This window comes from Cyprinus carpio, chromosome A21 (genome assembly GCF_018340385.1).
Source record: "Cyprinus carpio isolate SPL01 chromosome A21, ASM1834038v1, whole genome shotgun sequence".
Lineage (NCBI taxonomy): Eukaryota > Metazoa > Chordata > Actinopteri > Cypriniformes > Cyprinidae > Cyprinus > Cyprinus carpio.
Window position 1 is genome coordinate 656,436 of NC_056592.1, and position 23,112 is coordinate 679,547.

Consider the following 23,112-nt stretch of genomic DNA (forward strand, 5'->3'; position numbering starts at 1 on the left):
TATTTCTATTTCTAGGCCTATTTCACTATTATTTCTCTGTTTATCATTATGTTTAGTTTGTCTTAATGTATCACTTCTATCACCAGAACATTAACATGAATAAGAGTCAATAGTTTACAATATGTAACTTTACATGTTAAATCTGTCTTAATTATCATGCATTACTTTTTAGTCATTTTACTGTACGAACCCATCTGATATTAATCCCAGTTTTCATTCTTAGTATCTTTTTAAAATATCATTTTTGTTTGTGTCGTCAGCTTTTTCCTTCTCTCCAAAGCAGTATGATGAAGCTGATTCTCTAACACTTGTCCTGTAATATGAATCAGAAACATCAGGGCCCATATTCACAAAACATTTTATCTTACCCCTAGGAGTTCTCCTAAATAGCAGTAAAAGTTTTTAGCTAAGAGTTTTTTATTGAAACATATTCACAAAGCTGCTGAGGCAAACTTTTACTAAGGAACAGACAGAAGTCTTAAGTTAAGAGTAAGGGCGGGGTTGACCTCGTTGCTATGGATGATGTCAGCATACTTACTAACTGTGCACATAGTGATTGGCTGATAGTCTGTGAGAGATTTATTCATAGAAATATTGTAGAGCGCAATATTATGTTACCATATTCAAATAAAGCTTTTTAAATAAAAATGTGAATTGCCACATTCAAATAAAGATTTTAAAATGAAATGCAAGCTAAGTGTCACTAAAACTCTGCGGACCCAGTACTGGGTCCAAAAACTACGTACAAAATGTTCGTGTTTCATTTGCAAAGCCTTCCTTATATGGTATCAGCCCATATATGGGTTCATTTGAAAACTTAGAGTGTCTTCTTTACAAAGAATACCATTCATTTGGGTTTTGATTCATAAAGTAGTGAAATCAAGCTTAGTAATATATTTGTCCCACACACAAATTTCCGCCTAACAATTGTGAATAATATTTTGCAAAGAATGTGTATTTTATATATTTTTCACAAAACAGTCAAGTCATATATCACAAGAAAGCTCTTATTGTCAGGAATTCAACGATGTAGATCATTTTATTGTGTGACAATCACAGATCGAATGATCTTCAATAGAATCGCGATGTGAAATTTCTCACCTCAGAGCAAATTTTTATTTATGCTCGTAGCACCGCTTCAGTCAGCCGCAAACAGCCACAAATATCTATATACTCAATATTATCTTTTAGATTAGAATGTCTTCTTTCAAACAAGACCATTTTTAGATATAAAGCGTTTTGTCCAGACGCGCACCAGGAAAATTAGCCAGGTATTATTTTACATATTTACAATTTATTTTTAACAGTATAAATATAAAAATAGTATAAACATGACAGTATAAAGTTGCCTTTCTATTGTAGGAAGGTGGTTCTTCAAGAAAAGATGATCATATTTAAGGATCCGTGGCAACAAAAGCAGAGTCTATAAATCAGACAGTAACATATACAGTTAGAAATGATCAAATTAAAGCATATACTATATTTACAAATGAATATGTAACTCTTAATCTGTAAATTATTTTGGGGTCTTTTCTTTGAATGATGATGTTAATGTATCAATGCACAGCAAACATTGAAACAAAGTCACAACCTTAAACAGACAAACTAAGAAACAACTTGAGACAATGAACGAGAAGATAAAACACAACCAGAACTACAAACATAAAACTAAAGATGTCATATTTTTGACCAGCAGTTGGTTGTGTGTGTGTGTGTGTGTGTGTGTGTTGATGTCCCTTCAGAATAAAAGTCCCAGCTCTCAGTCAGTCTGATGCACATCATGCTCCACTTCTCCAGATTTGTCAAGAGCTTCCTGCTGTTTTCTGACAAAAAAAAACTTTATGATCTGAAAATGAAAAAAGATATTACTATTGGTATTGTATTTTTACAGTTGTAAAATAAAATAAAATGATTATTAATATCTCGCCTCATCTATGAATGTCTCTCTTTGAAACAATCGACTGAATCTCTGCAGGTCTGTCTGAATCGTGAGAAACTGGGAATTAAAAACACAAACAAATGATGGTTTTCCTCCAGTTCATATAGAGGGGATAAATGTTGAAGTTCAGGATCAGTTTATAGTGCTGCACCGATCAAGAAACTGAGGCAGACACTAGTCACCGATATTTTAACAATACGATCAGCCGATTCTGATCATCAATATTAATTGTTAAAGCATCAGATCAAGACTTTTCTGTTCTTGAGTGTCCATTGTCACGTTTACTTGCACAAAATGTACCACGCTCTACTATTTCAGACAATTTACTAAAGTGAATTAAAATCAGTTATGAATAGTTCTGTTGATACTTTCACAGTGAAATCAACCAATAAACACCAGAGAACACATGCAACAATATACTCAAAAATTATCTTTTACAAGCTCCAAACTGCTCCAGTGAGAAAACATTCATGTCTATGAATTGTTTCCGATTTTGATATTCTGTTGTGATGCAAACTATATTTGGATTCTATTCATAACAAACCTGAGAGTAGAGCACCATGAACGCGTTTACTGCTACACAAATGAATCACACACGGGCTGCCAGGGGCCTGATGTAACAACTTGCACTTAAGAACATCTCAATATTAGCCTCTGGTGCAGTGTTTCCCAACTGGGCTTTTAAATTGCAAGATTTTTAAATTGCTAAAATGTTCAAAAAGCATCTATTGTATGATATCCATTTCTGATGTCTCCAATAAAGAGATACAAAGAAATTCCGGCTGCAGCATTTTCGGTTTCACTTTCACGTGGCGCTCCACTCCTCTCATTTACCGTTCATGGTCATCAGAACATCAAAACACACTCAAATCGAGCTGACAGTAAACATCTCTGTAGTATAGTTTCTGTTTGCTGTAACATGAGTGTGGTATATGGGAAATTTCACTAACCGCTATGTTATGATCACGTGTTCTGATAATAATAGCTAGAACTAAACATTATTTGGATAGAATTAGTAGAAAAAAAAGAAAACGCAATCTCTTAATAGCCCTACTGTTAGACCTACCTGAAAAACTAAAGCAATTTATTTCATTTGTATCGTTATTATTTATTGTGCTTTCATTAGTAATTTGTTTATTTGTTCTTATTTTATTACTGACTGCTTACTTGTCATTTTTTAAATATAAATATATATTACAGTATATTCTGCAGTTCTTCCCTGCTATCATATCGAAGCATCACATCGAAGTTAGAAATTCAAGTATTGTGACAAAATTAATTTAGTAGGGTGCCACAAATTTGTTAAAGGGTGCAGCGGCTAAAAAAGGCTGGGAAACACTGCTCTGGTGGGACGTTGATGTAAACAGCATCAATAATCACAGACGTAGTTATTTAATAGCTTGTATCAGGGGTCCTCACACCTGTCTGGAAGCTTCAAGTATACCTAAGAAGAGCTTGATGAGCTGGTTCTGCTGTGTTTGATTAGGGTTGGAGCCCTCCAGGACTGAGTCTGGTGACCCCTGGTCTATATGCACCAGCATATACTACAGCCCCCTTTTTAGGACATTTAAGAGAAGATGCAGGAAAAGAAAAGAAAAAGAAAATACTCCTCCACCAACAGCCTACAACCAGATGGCAGTTCATGATGAACAACAGAATGTGTATTTTATCACTGAAATGGTTAAACAAATCAAGTGCAAAATATAAATAAATATGTAAACTATAATCAAGGTGCACAGGGAGGGGCAGTATTTCAGATATGTGTATTTAAAATATGTATTTGAAATACAAATTAATATTTTGTATTCAAATAGATTTAAGATTATTTAATCGGCTGTAGTTTTTTATCAACCAGCTTGTCAAACGTGTTTAAAGCATTACTGCATGTTAGGCCTGAGTGATAAGAAAATATATATCTGTGCAGCTTTTAGTGAGCAGGAATTATTGGAACGTTGTAGATGAAAAAGAAGCATGAATGAAAGAGCAATAGAAAGAGATGTGCTTGATGTAGAGTAGAACACACCAACAAGTAAACCTACACTTTTGATTTAAAGACCCTTTGACACGGGACGCAGTGGAATCATTACTGAAGCATTTCTGAAATAGTGTATTTTAGTGCACTTTTCTTTCTTTTTTTTTAACCTGGGATGTCATAATATCTGTGATCCAGTATTTCAGCATGTATGATGTACAGTATGTTATACAGAAATATACCAAAATATACAGTAATACAAATAAATACATTATACATGAAACGCAGTGCAATATGAAAGAAATAATTTTGTAAACACAAAGGTCTCTGTGTAATCCAGAGGTTATTAATGATAAAGAGCAGCAGCAGCAGCAGCAGCAGCGAGGTAATACAGTTATTAGTCATCAAGGAAAGAAACGTTCACTAGTCAGTTTCAGATTGAGTCTGAGATGATGATGTTGTTCTGGTCTTGATCTGCTGTGGTGTGTTGTGTGTTCTTAAGAACATCTGTATCAAACTTTACAGGCCCCTGTGGATCATCTGAGACTAGAAATCATGAAAGGATATAGATTATTATCATTGTTTTTAATTTATAGTTTTTTAGTATTATCAAAGTAATACATCAGTGAAAGAATCACACATCTGTAAATATTTCATTCATCTGTGACTGCAGGAAGCTTGAATCTGTTTGATTATCACTTTGACAAGACTGACTAATATCTAGCAAGATAAGTTTCATAATGAACAACACTTACACGTTGGCCTTCTTTTCTTCATACTGTCACATCTAACAAGCCTCTGTCTGCTTTTCTCTCCACTGGTTTTTGTTTCATTTCTGGCCTCTGTTTCTGTCTTTCCTCTTGTTTTTTGCTCCTCGGTGGTTTCTGATGCTCCAGCAGCTTTCTGTGTGTGTTTTTTCATGTCCTCGTTCCATTTATTCCTGTTTAATCATGCAGACAACATAAATGGTGTAGTTACAGCTGGTGCCATTAATTAATCAAACACCAGTGCGTCAAATTCAGATGAAGTCATACAGTTTAAAAACTCTTGATGTTTTATTCCATGATGCTCTTCAGTGTTCTCATATATTTCAGAGAGATGTGCACTCAGTGAGGTCCGAGGGTTACAGAGGAAACATTGTATCAACTATAATCACAACTGCTCTGACACCACAGTTACTAACGGAGTGAGAGGGAGTGATTAAAGAAAGAGAAAGAAAACATACAAAATAAACTTTTAACTGTTTCTTTTATTAATCTTTATCTGTGTCTGTAGATTTCAACTGGATTTCAATCAAGATCTTTAGGGCCATTTTTTCAAAATGAGATTTTTCCACTTGAGCATCACTTACACAATCCAAACTTTACAGTTTTATTCCTGTCTATTTTCTGAATGCTTTTACTGGGGGCTGTTCACATACACTTTGCCTGATTTTGTACAACATTTTATTCCTAAAAAAAGTAGTAGTTGTTCGTATTTTTTGTCTTTTGTAGTTATTTATGTAGTAATAAAATCAAAATGAAACAAGAATTATGAACATGAGTTTATGTGCTGGAAATGTATGCAAATTAGTACATATGTAATTAAACAATGCCACATTTGCATATTTTAACATAACATTTCAAAAAACTTCTAATACAAAAAATGTTTTCCATTCTTGATATGATCAATCAACTGGGGAAGTATGGTGATGTCTATTAGTTATTTCATTTATTTTTGTTTTAAGTGCAAGGTTTAGACTAGAGACGTGTTTTAGAGGCTGAATTTCTTTTAACTTGAGCGCCGTGTTTTAGAATGAGGCTATTATGCACAAAAATTTTGCGCGAGAAGCTGCTGAAGACCTGAGACGAGAGCGCAGCATTCAAGACGTCTAGTAGCGCATTTACACTGAAATACAATGGAAAAGTACAGCAGTGGAATGAAAAATGCGTGCTGAGTGAATTAACCTATTGAAAGCTTGGCAAATACAGATGGCAGAGTACTGAATAAAACAAAATCCCATAGCCACCAAATTCAAAAGTCTGAAATCCAGGAAATAAAAATGTGAGCAGTTTTAGGCAGCAGTTTTACCACAAATATAGACAAGTGATACTTAATTAAATACTTAATTGTGTCTGCTTTACAATGAAACACAAGATCATTGCGACCGATTCCCTGAGATAACACATTCACTGCGACCCATTTAACAGATGCATCATTTTAAGTTACAACAAACAACGCCTTCTCACGCCTCGGACGGAATACACCACATTTTGGATGAATAAATCAAAAGTAGGTCAGAACACTTGAATCAAAACCCGATATGGACTCACTAGTGTCTGTGAATATTAAGCCGCAAAAAGACAATCTATGAATCCTGCACGTGCTGCGTGTCTGGAAATCAGGCGCGGTCTGGCCATCAGGAGAACCGGGACAATTCCCGGTGGCCTGGCAGCCGATGTGGCCCGCTATTTTAATATTATTATTGTATAGTTGCCTGCCGAATGTTCCAAAGCGATTATTTCCATTTGATAATTAAATCTCTAATAAATCATGAATTGGTCAGTCGTGACTGCAATGCTTCTGCTCGCGCGCTCTCCGCGCCTCCACCAAACGGTTTGGATCAGACTCAGAGTAATCAGTGCGACAGAGAGAATGGAGTGGACTGTGGAAGCGCACAGCTGGAGCAGAGAAGCAACTACTGTTCAGGGTTTCAAGTGCAGGTCAGTTTCATCTGTAAATATGCTATTGTAGTTTTGTCTTTGTTACTTAGTTAAGCAGCAGCAGCCCATTGCTTACCATCACTCAAAATACTGTATAAAGAACATCATTATTATCTATTGTAATGTTACAGTAGTAATTTATCAGACAGATTAACCATGTTTTTTGCTACACTAGCTATAGTTTAACCATGGAATTTGTAGTAAAAATAAATACAAATGGTAATCCACTTGTCCAAAAAAAACAAAAAACAAAAAACATTGGTTACTGTACTTTTACTATAGCCTAATAAAAGCATGGTTATTTTTGTAAGGAAAAAGCATGACTCATGTTCAGTATTAGGATTCTTCTATAAAGATATTGTAGTGATGTACTAATTTTGACATGTGGGCAATTTAGAGAGTATAGTTTTGTTAAATCTTAAGTATTAAAGTCATGAGAGAGATAAAGAGACTGAAAATAAAAATGGAAGAAGGTGCAGTTCAGGAGAGAACTTTTAATTATTTTGCATGTCCCCAACCTAAAGATTTAAACCTTTTTTATGTCAGGGCCATACAAAAAAAGAAAAATAGGGTTGTCCATGTTTCAGAATGTGTTGTGGGTGTATGAGTGTGAGATTTCGCGGCCTGAAATTTTTTTTCCCAGTCCGCTAGTGTAAATTAATGGCACAGTCATGCGGTTTCATTTACTACACATACTACTGAAGCTCATTGTGTTTATATGCACATAAACATAGTCTCTAGAACTGCTCCATGAGCATTTTACTTATTCTGAGAAAACTATCAGAGACAGCAGTTTCAGAAAGACACCAGTGTTTCAGGAGTTTAGTACACAGAAAAGGACAGCTAATTAGATAACCGTATTTGAGCTGATGTATAAGCTTTTATTTATTATTATTTTTTATTAACTTTTTTTCCCCAAACCATTGTTCGATGCAGTGTTCCATGTAGTCATGCAAAGACTTGGTTTCAAAAACAGTATCAGTAAACTATTTCTTATGATTTTAACAAGTGTTGGGAGTAAGGGTTTTTGTAATTAGTGTGTTAGGGTATTAGATTACTTTTTGCTGTAACGCAGTAGTGTAAGGCATTACTAATAATTTTTCAGTAATATTTTACTTGGTACATGTTCAGTAACGGTTGCGTTACAATACACTTTTAGCCCAAAACGTAATTGTTCAAAGAAAAACAAAAAACAGAAAGACGCGAGAATCAAAAATGCCGCAAGTAAGTTCTATTTCCTGTTCGTGGTCAGTCAGTCCAAGTTTGTAAATAAACACTAAACGACAACTTCTGATATATTTGTTTAGCGATTTATTATTTCATTCATCTCCCTCGCTGGTGGAACTGTGGAACTTTGAATTGTGTGACGTTAGTTCACCCAAAAATGAAAATTAGCCTGTGTTTTATTCACCCTCGAAGCATCCTATGTGTATATGACTTTCTTCTTTCAGACGAATCCAGTCGGAGTTATATTAAAAATTGTCCTGGCTCTTCCAAGCTCTATCATTGCAGTCAGTGGGTGTTGCAGTTGCACAGTCCACAAGTCGTCAAATAAAGCACACATCCATAATAAAACGTGCTTCACACTGGGTGAATAAAGGCCTCTCGTAGCAAATCCATGTGTTTTTGTATCGTTCTATTTGACCGGATCTTCTTAGTGAACCGGTCGAACCAGTTCACCAAATCGAAGTGAATCGATTTACTTTCACTTTATCTTCATCAGTTATAAAACATCCTCGTTTGCACATCACTGCTTGTACCTGTATTTGGGTGCTTAGTTGCAAAATTAATTTTAAGGAACTTGTCAGATCATGGTGATGTTTTAACTGACTGAAGCAATGACTTTATATAGGCTATTTGAATATGTTGAATGTATTTTCTTTCTTTCTTTTTCACGTTTTCATGTCTTGCTTTATTCGGGATTGTGTTGACCTCTTGTGGTAGTAAATAGAAACGCATACAGTCATATTCATAGATATTTTTTTAACAAGAACAAGTTACCTGTATATAACATTATACATGATATAAACAATTATACACTAGAGGGGCTGTATACTTATACAGATTTATATAAAAAATATTAAAGTGTTTACAAACTTTCACCGTTTTAATTGTCTTTTGTTTTTAATGGAAAATCGTATAGTATCAATATAATGCTCCATTTCCTTCCTAAAATAATAAAGCAAGGTTTTTGCAGGAGAACTTACATTTGTGAATATGAAATTCTGCATGTAAAAAAAAAATAAGATTTATCATGTAAACGTGACTTTTTTTATCTGCTATTCTCTAAGATACCAAATAATGCATATTTTCAAAACAAAACAAAATAACTCAATATTTTGTACAATAAAATCACAGACATTGCACCAAAATTGTTTTACAAAAGGGCAATGCCAAAACAAATGTACCACAGTTTCAGGTCAACTGATGAAAAAGGATTTAAATTTGACCAAATAATAATAATATTTGGCTGAGTAAATCCTGTGTATACTTTTGAATGATACTCCCTTTACCTTGTTTGTAATTAAATATTGATTAGGTATTAACCAAACCTTTTTCCAAACATTATTGTCTGTCAGGCAATTCCAATATGAATAAACACAAGGCAAAAACCCAGTGTCTAGCTGAAATAAAGCTCTTACGGAACTGTTGTGTGATTTAAGAGAATAACAGATGTTACCAATATAAGAACTTATTATATTAGGAAGAGACCACTGTTGGATGTTTATTCTTGTCTGATGTTTAAATAACATACAAACTTAAGGAGAAATAGCCCCAAAAACTTTTGCATAATCCCCTGGTGTAACAGGAACTTAATAATGTTCAAAACACTTACCATAAGTAAAAAGACAACCATTTAAATGTAATAACTGATCCACCAATATGATGCCATTATCAAACCAATGCTTCAGAAAAAGTGATTTGTGTTTATAAAATATATCCTTATAGTTCCACATATAGTATATGAGGTGATAAATTATGCTTGTGGAACAAAGACCATGATAAAAAGGCCTTACATGTATTATTTAATGTTTCAAAGTCTAAAACATTTAGGCCACCAATTTCTTATGAATTCATAATAACGGTCTTCTTTATGTAATGTATTTTATTTTTCCAAATAAAGTCGATCAGTATTTTGTCAGTTTCTTTACTTAACTTTTTATCAAGCTGTAAAGCCATTGCTGCATAAATAAGTCTAGAAATACCCTCTGCCTTTCTAACAGGGCGCCAGTTATCAATATACTGTCTTATCTGAGTCTGTATCTGGTCAGCGTGCTTCTCAGTTTCTTATCTGACATTAGATGTAGATGTTAGTGAAGCATCGGGACTGGAGCTCTGGATCAGCTGAGGGAGGGGCTTGCTTGCTTGCTTTGAGGGAGGGGCTTGCTGGGTCTGTGTATCTGACGCCTCCATTTATTCTCAGACACTTCCAATGATCAAGTTCAAGTTCATTTATTTATATAGCACATTTAAACAGCTGCTAGACAGACCAAAGTGCTTTACAGAACAAGCATATAAAAATAAAAGCAGCAAAACACACATAAGCACATAGAGAACAACTAAGCTAAGATTAATTATAAATCAATGAAACAAATGTAAAATAATAAGAACAGTCTAAGAAAAGTAATCAATATGCTAACGAGAATAGATAAGTTTTGACCAGAGACTTAAAAAACGGAGAGGTTGGGAGCCGTTCTGATCTCTAGAGGCATGGTGTTCCACAGACAAGGCCCTGCCACCGCAAAAGCACGCTCCCCTCTACGCTTAAGTCTGACACGAGGGACTACCAGCAGCGCCTGGTCGTAGGATCTGAGACTTCTGGACGGAATGTACGGATGAATAAGTTCAGAGAGATAAACCGGTGCTAGGTTGTGTAAAGATTTGAAGACAAAGAGAAGAATTTTAAAATCTATGCTCTGCCGGACTGGTAACCAATGTAAAGATCTGAGGATGGGAGAGATATGATCATATTTGCGACAATTATGGATGAGTCTGGCCGCAGCATTTTGGACTAGCTGAAGACGGGAGATTTGAGAATCTGATATACCGCAATATAGTGAGTCGCAATAATCCAACCGACACGTGATGAAGGCATGAACCGCCATTTCCAGAGTTATTGGAGTGAGAAAGCCTTTGATTTTAGATAGTAAGGCGAAGTTGGTAGAAACCGGAACTGACTACAGATGAGATGTGTTTATCAAACTTTAAAGACTGGTCAACAAGAACACCTAAGTTCCGTACTCCTGTAGATTTAAAGGGAGATAGACTCCCCAAGTCTGGGCATGTGCACTGGGACCTTTCACTCGGGCTGAAAACAATGACCTCGGTCTTATCATCATTAAGAGATAGGAAATTTTGAGTTAGCCATGCCTTCACCTCCTCTAAGCATAGATGAAGAGAGTTTAATGCTGCAGGATTATTGCGCTTGATTGGAATGTAAATTTGGGTGTCGTCTGCATAAAAGTGAAATGATACACAGTGTTTCCTAAAAATTGTGCCCAGCGGTAGCATGTAAAGAGAAAATAGAGAGGGAGCCAAAATAGAGCCCTGTGGAAGACCACATCTCAGAGGTGCCATGGAGCTGGAAAAGTTTCCCATCTTTACTTAAAACTTTCTGTCAGTAAGGTAAGACTGGTACCATGAGAGGACAGAGCCTTTTATGCCCACCCACGTCTCCAGTCTAGCTAACAGAGTAGGGTGGTCAACGGTATCAAAAGCCGCGGACAGATCTAGGAGAACTAGAACCACAGTGTCTCCAGAGTCAGTGGAGAGATAAATGTCGTTTAGCACTCGCAGGAGAGCGGACTCAGTGCTGTGGGCAGTCCTAAACCCAGATTGAAAGACCTCATATATACAGTTATTTGACAAAAAGTGTTGGAACTGATCCAACACGATTTTCTCTAATAACTTGGAAATGAAAGGTAGGACAGAGATGGGCCGGTAATTTTTTTAAAACAGAAGGATCCAGTGAAGGCTTCTTGAGCAGAGGAGTGATCTTAGCCACTTTAAGATTGGCCGGAACAGAGCCAGTGCTTAGACACTTGTTAATAAGGGATACCATACCTGGACCCACCGAGTTGAGGATTAATTTAAAAAAAATCTCGGGTGAATGATATCATTTGGGCAGAATGAAGGTTTGAGCTTGGCGCTCACATCCTTCAGTGTCTGGAGGTTAATGGGAACAAAAGCCTCCCAAACACAGGAGGTACGCGGCATAATAGGGGGAGAGTTAAATAAGGGCAGATACTGATCCTTAATTTAGTGATTTTGTTAATAAAAAAATCTCTGGAAGTCTTCACATAGAGCATCTGAGGCAACAGACAATGATGAAAATTGTGACACGCGAACAGTGAGTGGGCGGACCTTTGCAGAACACTGCAAGAGTCAACAGCACTAGCATAAGGTGATGAATTCACCTCGAGAACCTGAACCTGATCCACTATAAGATGATAAAAAAAACGAAAACAGCACATTTGAAACTGCATAACACTGACAAATGAAAAACAGCAATGATTCAATATATTTTAACTGTAGCATGAAATAGATTTAATAAATGCAAAGATCCATGTATTAAAATCAGTTTACATTAACGGGAGAGAATAAAAGGGCTACTATGTTAAATGAATCACCTTTTATTTATTTGATTTATTTTTGCTTGGTTTAACCACAGCGGCCATTCTTGTCTCATTGTGCACAACAAATTATGGATTATACGGATGTTTGATAGATTATACACATTTCAGCTCAAGTTGGTTTTAGCTCACTGGAGCAAAAACTGGTCTCATATTTCAAGGTACATGAACTTACAGAAACTTTTTGCCCATTAATGTTAATGTGACTTAGAACTTAAGTTGAAATGTTATGATCAAGATTGATCAAAGCTCTTTGGTAAAATAGGGGAGATCTGACTTTCTTCATGCATTTTGAGAAATGAACAGATGCGTGTAAAGTACCATCTTTAGCTTTAGGACCATCCTGAGATTTTGAGGTTTATAAACACCCGTAACCAACATGATGTGTTGTGCTTTATGACACACAGACACCAATGTGGTTAAACCCAGTAAAATAAATACTGTAAAATGTTGAGTTTGCTATACCAATATATATAGAGGTAATCACTCAAAAAATAATTATAGGAAATTAAAAAAAGGTCAAGTAACCTCTCATGGACCACTAGAGATGGACTGACCCAAACCTCTTCTAAAGTCTGATATAATGCAGACGTCCATGTGATTCTCTCAGTTGTTGATCTGATCTGCTGTACTACTGAAGATCTCCAGTAGAGAGCAACACCGTACTTGTCTTTATATCTCGTACATGCCACAGTTTTGAGACTGGACTGGAGTGTCTTAAAGCTTCACAAAAAAAAAAAAAAAAAACAATTGAAGATTAACAGTTTGAGTAACTGTTTTGGATTAATTTAAAATTGTTACTTGTAAATGTTTTTAGTACTTAAAGAAAATGTTTTCAAAACAAAGTATTTTACAAGAAAGGCATTGATTTTATATTCAGTGCAATCAGTGACATCAGGAGTTCATGTTTACCTGGGAAGAAATGTGAACAGTTTATGCAATTTCTATGAAACTTTGACACAATAATTTGACTTCTCAGAACAACCTCCAGTTAAATGTATTATGTGAAAGCATGTTAAAAAAAATTGTGGTGATGAGTGAGTGTAAGCAAACAAAATAAACTGGTTCATCTGGTTCATTTGTTTGTATGTGTAGGAACTTTTTATCTATCTTAAACACCTGAATGGCCAATATCTGATGTAAAATGTACTGTGTTTCAACGTACAAGAATGTCAGTGGAAAAATTGGTGCATATCTCAGCAAATCTTAATATTTAAAGAAAACTGCACAAACATGAAAAGGCTGTAGGTCAGTGGTGTCCAGTTCTGCTGATAAAGGACCAACGCCCTGCAGTGTTTAGCACCAAACTTTAACACACCAGCATGAAAAAATTCTGAAGACTTTGATTAGCCGTTTAGGTGTTTTTGATTAGGGTTGGTTGAGCTAAACTCTGCAGGACATTGGCTTTGTAGCAGGATTGGTTAGGTTTAGGTTGTGCTTGGTTGCTTGCTGTTTTATTTTTATATTTGTTGTGTGTCTTATATCTGCACATAACCCCATTATAATAAATGTCATATTTACTATTCACCTGTGCCCTCAAGCATATAGGAAATATACAGAAATTGAATGTAGTTATCAAACGCTACATTTTAAATTAAACATAGACAAATCCTTAAAGATGAATCTTTGCTCTTTTTTCTTTTGTTCTTTGAAGTCATCACAGCAGCTGGTTATGAGGTTATTTTGTCTGCTTTAAGAGCCGCTGCTGAACATGACGCACAACTCTTTTACCTTTTCTGACCCACTGCAGGTCTTAAAGTCTCTATTAATGGGCTGAAGAGTTGAATCGGGTGTGTTAGATGAGGGAGACAGTGCTGGCCTGCACCAGAACAGTTTGGAAAAGCACTTCATACACACTCACATGCACATATATGATATATATATTTACCTTTTGTCCTTTATGCCACCAAAAGGTCCTTCTGAACACCTTGCATCACAAGTGTAGGCTATTATTGTAATGATAAAGTGCTGATTTTTCTTTATTATAGTACAGATCATGGGTTTCAGCTGCAATAATCCCAATTGGAGCATCTTTGGTGTTTCCAAAGATTCACACTGCTAAAAAAAAAAAAAAAAAAAAAAAAGTCACATGATTTTCCCTTTCAGTTGAGAATAACAGATGATTCACACTTCAAGCTGTTTCACTTAATGTTTGTTGGAATGCAGTATCAATAGTCTGAAAGTGCTTTCTTAATACAGACATTTACATTTATTGAAGGCGAACCCCCCCCCCCCCAATATCCCACTCCCACTCATAAAACAAGATAATTTAAGATTACATACAAAATAAAACAAACCGATTATGTAAACACTGAAACCTTAAATAACACCATTGATACATTTCCAAATTATATTTGTATATATATAATTTATTTTCAGAAATCAGTTTCTTGTCACATTCAAATTGTTGTCATAGTAATGACACTAATTTGTGGAGATTCAGGGCATTGTGAGTTCCACAAATCTGAACGCATTATTTGTAAATTGACTGTTAACAGAAAAAAATTGCACAATTTATTATCTGCAATACCATTATAGCCACTGGATGCCTGTTTAGCTCTGTGTAACAATCCCTAGTTGCTAAGAAATTGTCATCACACATAGATTAATTTTATTTGGGTACATGTTTAGGTATTATCAATGGCTACTGCCACAAAAACTGCCTAAAAAATACTGATTTTGTGCACTTTTTACTGCACCTATATTTTAAATTGGCCTTTGAACTTAGCTTTATTGCATGGCAAAAAAAAAAAAAACTTACCTTGCCAAAGCACTGACAGAAACCATAATGGCATTGTTGAGTGCTCCAAATGAAAACTTTGCATGCAACAATCAGAGGCAGCAATTGACAGCGCTCTGATCCAATGGAATACAGGCATCGTCAGATTGACAGTACTGTAGCCCGATAATGTTGGGGGATCCAGTGGAGGCGGCAATCATATTTCAGGGTGGCCGTGCCACTCTTTATCACATCCCTGCTAAAATGTAGCGACAGTACAACAATACTATTCTGCCTAGGGCACCCATTTAGCCAGCAGCGGCCCTGATCATAAAACAGGCAATCTCAAGTACCGTTCTCAAAGACACATTTTACCGTTTGTAACAACGGAGCAGTGCTCAGGGTCATTCATGATAATGATCCTTCAGCGCTGTATATCCTCTTTATATTTTAATCTTGAGCCAACGCACTTCCTTCAAGTTCTCTCCCCTTCGTACGCGTCACCTCTCTCCCGCTGAAGACGCAAACATGATGATGCGTTTAATTTAACTACAGTAACAAAAACAGGGTGAGCAGCAAAATAGATTGATACTTTCGCTAAAATACTGCCGAGAATCAGAATGCAGCAAATACAGTTAGCTTTGTTTTCTACATTGTCCAGAAAAAATACAAGGCAGAATTAAAGGAAAAGTGAAACCAGAGGATTAAAAAAAATTAATTAGGAAGTTAAGTGCTGACAGAAGAGATGAGTTTTCAGCTCTCTTGAACATTATTTTATTGCATCACATATATATATATATATTCTTGTGTGTATTGGGTGGGTGGTGGGGGGGGGGGGAACTGGCATTATTGTCATCATTTAATTTTACCTACATTTTCATTACTGTAATGTGTCTGAATGTTTTACTTTCAAGATTTTTTTTATTCTTGGTTGGTATTTGATTCATTTGATACATTCCTGAAACTATATTCAACCAGGTAGCCAGAATTGTCTGCACACCAGAAACATGCAATCAGACCAAAAAAGGTCTATCAAAAATAATATTTTCAGTGCACTAAAGAAAGCATGGGCTGAAACATTTGCTCTTTGGTTTGTTTTTAAGACGCCTTTCACTTTTGCAACTTATCCACTTTTGTATTTGAAAAATAAAAGATATATTTTTGATAGACCTTCTTTGGTCTGATTGCATGTTTCCAGTGCAGACAATTTTGGCTACCTGGTTGAATATAGTTTTGTGACCCAGCATTTCTTTTGCATTTTAGTGAATTTCTGTGAGGTACATGTCAGTTTTAGGACTAGAGCGACAACCTGGACGTTACTGTGATGATAGCAAATGTGAAAACTTAAATTCAAAAAATGAAATGTAAAATCAATTTCTCTTTGTAAATAACTTTATTTTCAAAGCAGAAAATACACCCACTGATGGCTTTTCAGAAAAACAAGTCAAATCTGTACATTATACACTATACAAAAAAACAAATGCAAGACAAGCAAATGTGATTATGCAGCACTTGATTTTGACCTTCATCTGCTAGTGCCATAAGTGTTGGCATGATGTTTTCTTGACGTCAATCTTCACTAAATGAAGCTCACATATATATCAGAATGCTTTTATTTCACAACTATTAAAACCATTGTCCTACTGAGCTATCTTACAATATCAGCAGTGTCAGTGAGAAAGGGTAATCTCAGCAACTTTGCATACAAGATGCAAATCACGTAATACAGAACAGCCAGTGTGCTCTGCTTGAGAGATTTGCATTGTGCTTTGCTTGCTTGGTGTTCATTTGTTTTTTTACAAATTTGAACTTCAGTCATACAAGCACAATATACAACATGAACATAAACACAATTAAAATAAAAATAAATTTCAGTGTCAGCCAGTGTTGTTACAGTGCAGATTCATAAGTGAAATTCAATCAAAAGTGCAATGCAAGTGCATTAGTTCTTCATAGTATTTTTTCTCTGTGTGTGTAAATATCTGTATTGTATAAAACGCTATAGAAATAAAGGTGACTGGACTTGAAGATCAGAATGAATCTCTGCAGGTCTGTCTGCATCATGAAAAACTAGAAATCACAAACAGTGTAAAAAAAGAAAACAGTGTATGATTATGTTCATATACAGTTTATATAGCAGATTAAATGACAGTACAGGATTGATTTGACAAATTCAGACACCAGACGAGATGAAAGACAACCATTTTATCATAAATACTCACAGTTTGGTTTTCCACTGTTAATGCTGTTCCGTCTGACTCGTCTCGACGCCTTTTTCTTTGTTAGTTCATTAGATTGTACCTCATCCTCTTTGTTTGCCATAATCCACTTTTCCAAATGTTCAGTTCTCCTGTAGTTTGTGATGCTCCACAGATCTTCTGCCATTAGACAATTTTAACTCCGTTAACTTTGATTCTATTCTTGCATTATATATTGCAAAAAGTAGAGAAATAATGAGTAGTTTAAGTTTAACTAATGATTGTTGAGCATTACAGATTAACATTTCAGTCATAAAACAAACCTCAATGTCCAGTATAAAAGTGTTTTAATCACCTTGTTGTGCAGTCTGTCTGAAGCCTATAGCGAATGCTGCTCTTTGACATTGTTCTGATTTGACATGCTAATAGTTCTCAGGGCCACACCTGTTCTCACTCACTCGCTGATCCATTGAACATATTTTACTAATTCCAAGCCACATCAATCTTAATAATTACTATCAGGACTGAATAAAATCATTTATATATGATATGTAATTATGAATGGCTTGAAGTGAAAAATGTCTTAGATCAGATATGCATAATAATTAGGCAGTTTTTTTCTACTGGTAAAATTAGATTTAACTGAAACTAAGAAGTAAAAAAAAAAATAAAAAATCACTCTAAACCTATCTGTCTGTGCATAGAACCTTTAAAGAATTAGTCTTTGTGTATTTTCTGACACTTCAGTTTGTGAAGTGTGTTATTGTGCTGTATGTGTAACTGTTTCAGGCTTCCTTGCCTTAGCAAAGTCTGACACACCAGAGAGGTCCTAGTGCTTTCACAATGTATTCACTGTTTTGCCTTAGTTTTAAAGTCTTTTGTCGCTTATGTGTCTTTTTTTTTTCTCTCACTTGTTGTTTGTTTTTGAGGCTCAATTCATTGTCTGACGCCTTCATTTTACATTTACATTTACATTTAATCATTTAGCAGACACTTTTATCCAATTTTGAAATTTCTAGGGTGTTGTGTCCTTTTCTTGAGCATTTTACATATTCTTATAAATGTTCAAACTGTTGAAATGATTGTGCACAGACACGTGCATATATGTGAAGCTCACAAATTAAAAAAATTAAGAGTAATATTGCATACATTTATTGTAGGTATTTATTTTAGAAATGAGTTCCTTCACATACATAAATCTGGATTCATTTTTTTTTTTTTTTTTTGAGAGCGGTTGATGTGTCGACAATGATGCTGAACAAACACATAAAATAGTGTGTGGCTGCGAAACAATAAGCAAATATGTCTTAAAAATATTATATATTGTAGGCTTTAAAAATATTGTAGACTTCTACATTTTTTTTTGTTTGTTTGTTTGTTTGTTTATTGTATTTCTTTGTCACTGTGGTGATTTATGCATTACAGAAATGCAGTAGAAATAGACTCATACTGTCACGGACATGCCAGGCTCTTCCACCAGCGATTACAATCACCCGAGTTCTGAGCACACAGCACCCTGCACTATAAGAGCACACAGTTCACTCAGTCACATTGTCTGGTCTCCCTTGTTGAACTCATCTCTACTCTCTCACTTACCTGCTTCATGTCCCTGGATCTGCTTTGTCTCCTCTGTGTGCGCCTGTGTCTTCTCAACCCTGCTTACCTGAAACCGTTCATTGGACCCAGCTCTTGGAAAATCCCTTCATCACCCCATTCACTCTCTGTGTGCTCCGTCATCCTGGTAAAGAGACTATTATCATCAGTATCTACAGTCGTGCCCAAAAATATTGGCACCCTTGGTAAATATGATCAAATAAGGCTGCATTGTTAATCCTTTTGATCTTTTATTTAAAAAATCACAAAAATGTATCCCCTCATTGGATAATAAAAATTTAAAATATCGTTCAAAAACTGCGTTAATCTGTCCCTGCTAACAGACACCTGCTTTTCACGGAGAAGAAGGAAATCAAACTGTATGTACAGGTTTTCAAACAGCCATTCAGGTTTCTGTGTTCACTTTAGAGTTTATCAGACGATTCCAAGTAAATAGGCAACTTAAAGACTCTGCTAAAGCAGGTGTTCATATGATCTTCTCTCTGCTGTAGAGAGCAACGCTGTTACATGTCGGTCTGTAAATCTCGCTCCGATATGATATCTTTCTGTGACCCAGTGTTTCATTCTGTCTTTTGTTCTTTAGGGACTTCCTTTTAAGATCCGTTTTTAAAAAGAACCCTGGACTTTACTGCGTGAATCCTCTGATTCATCCCACTCAGTTTTCCCAAATCCCTGTTAGGCATGTTAAAACAAACCTGTGGTTATGAGTGATGAATCAAAAGGGACATTTCAAGACAAGTTCTGATCTTGGCCAGGAACGTGCATCAGTGTAAGAACTTGTATTTATTTGTCAAAGCTTCATTGATTTCACTAATCCATTTAAACACACGTCTATATTTTGTGCTCCTGTAGCTCAAGTGGTAGAGCATTGCGTTACCAAGCGCAAGGTTGGGGGTTCGATTCCCCGGGAACACATGATAGGTAAAAATTGATAGCCTCAATGCACTGTAAGTCGCTTTGGATAAAAGCGTCTGCTAAATGCATAAATTTAATTTAATTTAATTTAATTTTTATTTTTCTAGGAAGTATGGAGTTGTACAGATTTCTTGCAATCCCGTCTTGTGTTTTAGGACTCTTTGTTTTGTAATGTGTTTCTGTGCTCCTCCTGTGTTCTGCATCCTTGTTTGCCTTTGCCTGTCTTGTTACCATAGTTACCATCATTAGTTCCCATGACAATTCGTTAGCTTCATCCCCTCAGGAACTAATGAAGGTAACTATGGTAACAAGGCAGGTAGGCAAACAGGGACACATGTTGCACCCATTCCATGTCGCAATTACCGTAGTCTCGAGATGACAATACGTCACTTTCTATTTGGAGCTGTTCTATAGCACCACTATCAATGCCTAAATGAATCTGCAGTGGTCAGGTGGGAAAAGTCCCATCTTTCAAGCTGTAATTATGAGTTTTACAAGGACATTTAACATGGCGTGAATGCACCTACAGAACACAGGATGAGCACAGAAACATTAAAAAACACAAGACTAGGGTCGTGACAATAAAATGAGTTTTATAAAATATACATATATTATAATAAAACATACATATTATTGTCACCATAAAATGTTGTAATAGTTTTAGAAATGTACAGAAATAATTGTTTGTATGATGTACAGTAAAAACACTTAGAAATTTCAAGTGAATTTTAAAAATAACAAAATAAAAATAGTCAAAATAAAATAAAAGATGAATAAATAATAACATCTCAATATATTGATAAATAAAACAAGAGAAAAAGTTCAGTTTGTTTCCAAAAATGTTTTTAATAGTGTTTGTAGTTGATTATATAGGTATCTCATATTTATAGTAACACTAAAATACAAACAATGTAAAATGTACCGTATTTAATCAGAGACTGAATATAAAGAATATTCTGCAGGTCCGGTGAAGGGAGCTGCTCCTGTCTGAAGAGAAAACACTCTCAGAACTATAACACACATACAGTCACTGTCAGAATAATACAGTACATACAGATAGTGTCAGTGTAATAGAACTGAGTGTATTCAGTCTGTGTGTGTGATCAGTGAGAATCTCACCTCGTCTGTGAGTCACTCAGAATGAAACTGTCTGGATCATCAGAAACTAGACATCAAAAACACAAACATCACAGTTTTTATAGAATGGATAAATACGTTCAGACACCAGAGATGAAAGAAATGTTATAATGTTTTATATTTAATATCATAAATACTCACAGTTTGGTTTTCCACTATTAATGCTGTTCTGTCTAATTCGTTTCAGGGTCTTTTTCTCTCTTGATTCATTAGATTGTCTCTCGTCCTCTTTGTTTGCCATTTTTCCTATGTGTTTAATTCTCCTGCAGTTTGTGATGCTCCACAGATCTTCTGCCATGAATGAATTGCTCTTAAATATTTTTCATTTTCTGTTGAAAAAGAAAATAGAGATACAATTTAGAGTTTAAGTTTAGCTTCATTATAATACAAACAAAAAACTTTTTACAACACAAAGATAACCGTCTGATTACCTTGTGATGAGCTGAAAATAGGGAATCCTCAGTGCAGCTCTGAGATCAGCTGTTGTGTCTGAGGTTAAAAACTCTACAGTACACAGGTGACGCCCTCGGGGGCGCCAGCAAACAAGAATCTCACTGGATTATTACAGTAAATGGCAAAACTTATTTTATACAATATTTACTTACTGCCCAAAAATTGTTCTTTGTGCACTGAAGAGTATTTACAATGTCAGTATATATTCTAACTGTCCAAATATCATTATTATTTTTTTTTTCATACAATCACTATTTACATTATATGCAAGTTTCTCTGTGAAACTGTTTAACAAATGTGTGTCCTAATAATACAACATATTATTGAGATAACAACCATGTTAATCCTGATTTATCACTTTGATGTTGTAGTTTTTTATGTTTCTGAAGTCAATAATGTGTCCAATCATTATGTTTGCATGTTTGGAAAACAGCTTTAACTATAGAATCTTACATCATGCATGTCTGAGTCTTAAAGCTCTCAGTGAGAAAGACAGTTGAGGCAAAGAACTCACCTTGTCACGTGATTGTTTCTCCTGTGTATTTGTATGAGTGAATGAAAGAATTGTAATAGTAAATTATTTGTGTCATGACAGTGTGAAGAAAGTGGAAAATTATTATTGTAAACCAAAACCATAAAACTAAAATTTTATATATATATATATATATATATATATATATATATATATATATATATATATATATATATATATATAAAATATAACTAATGATATCAGACAAATAAAACTCTCTCTAAAGGGATTTATAGTGTTCATCAAACAGCAATTAAAATATGATAAATATCTTAATTTAAAATGATATGTCCTATTTAAGACAGGATAAAATGAGCTAAAACAAACATTTGGGTTACTACATGTTTGTCTTCACCAAGTCCAGACCGTCATGATGTGGGGATTAAATGTATGAGCCATCATGTGATGGCAAACACAATGTCATGGGTTGTTTACTCCAGGTAAATGTACATGAGCAGCTGCAGCAGGGGAAGTGTATGACGTTAGATATTTGTGTGTTTAGAGTCACTGTCTGAAAACAGTAATAGGGGAATAATAGAACTGAAAAACTCTTTATGCCACTGATCATCTTACACATGTAATATGCCGTTGGCCTGTGGCTGACCACCAGACACGCTCACCATGAACGACACTGAATAATAACAGTAAGCCAATCACAGGCAAAGAGAACATACTGATAAACAGCATGAGGACTATAGTAAACTGAACCTTTATGTGGTTAATATCTGAGGAAATGGCATTAGCTTTTGGTGTAATTCATGCAACATTTCATATTATATTTTATTAAGTGATTATACATTTTTTCATCTGTTGTAAATATCATCAATAGACCATCAGTTTCTAAAACATTCAGAGCAGCCTATCTTGCACCATCAATCATTGCCATATTCACAGTCACTTAAATCATCTTTCTTCCCTGCTCTATACAATCTGAACTACAGCAGAACATCTTGACCATCTACATGCGACCAACACATTGATTGGCTGATTAGATATTTGAGTTAACGAGCAGTTGATCAGGTGTTCCTAATAAAGTGACCTGTGAGTGTGTGTTATTTAGGGTGGATCAGATACAAGGGAAAGTGCAACACGGACATGTGAGAAGTGAAAAATAACAAGAAGTTTCTGTTCAAGCTTATAGTTTGAAAACCATATCTGTTTAGGAGTAGAAAATGCACATGTTTTGTATATGAAATATGAAAATGGTAAGTAAAGTTAGTTTGACTTTCCATGGCACATTGAAACAGAGAAAATTGAGTTTGCAATGAAAATTCAGTTCCATCTAGTGGACAAAGATG

At 35.2% G+C, this 23,112-nt stretch overlaps 2 long non-coding RNA genes across 2 annotated transcripts in view; both read right to left on the reverse strand.

Moving 5' to 3' along the window:
* Positions 1–3,779: 3,779 nt before the first annotated feature.
* The window catches only part of LOC122149253, an 85,144-nt gene continuing 65,811 nt past the window's right edge, over positions 3,780–23,112 (reverse strand). The window contains exons 2-3 of the long non-coding RNA XR_006162874.1: positions 4,667–4,851; positions 3,780–4,457 (exon numbers count right to left, since the gene is read on the reverse strand). This is a non-coding gene — a long non-coding RNA (uncharacterized LOC122149253). The remainder of the gene's footprint in view (positions 4,458–4,666; positions 4,852–23,112) is intronic.
* LOC109054151 lies at positions 20,811–21,339 on the reverse strand. The gene is made up of 3 exons (XR_002011822.2): positions 21,261–21,339; positions 20,971–21,158; positions 20,811–20,857 (listed from the first exon to the last, which is right to left on the reverse strand). It is a non-coding gene; the product is annotated as an uncharacterized LOC109054151 (long non-coding RNA).